Below are 217 nucleotides of genomic sequence, written 5' to 3'. Positions count from 1 at the left end.
TCTTGACATCTAAATTAAATCACTTCTGTACATTAAAAACCACATTCTGTACATTAAAAACCCTATTTAAGTTTGCCAAACTGAGCCACGTCTGGGCTTTGTTTGGCTTTGTTCCTTCTCCACAGCCAGGTAGTTTTTGGGGCCGATAGGGAGATAAGAGCATTTTAGGGGGGAGGCCTGGGGTTTGCTGTGCTGGGCTTTGTGCCTGTGTCACTCC

The sequence above is a fragment of the Corvus brachyrhynchos genome, unplaced genomic scaffold (assembly GCF_000691975.1).
Source record: "Corvus brachyrhynchos isolate BGI_N302 unplaced genomic scaffold, ASM69197v1 scaffold19, whole genome shotgun sequence".
In the NCBI taxonomy this organism is placed as follows: Eukaryota; Metazoa; Chordata; class Aves; order Passeriformes; family Corvidae; genus Corvus; species Corvus brachyrhynchos.
The sequence above is the reverse complement of the archived record's forward strand: the minus strand, read 5'-3'. Positions refer to the sequence as shown.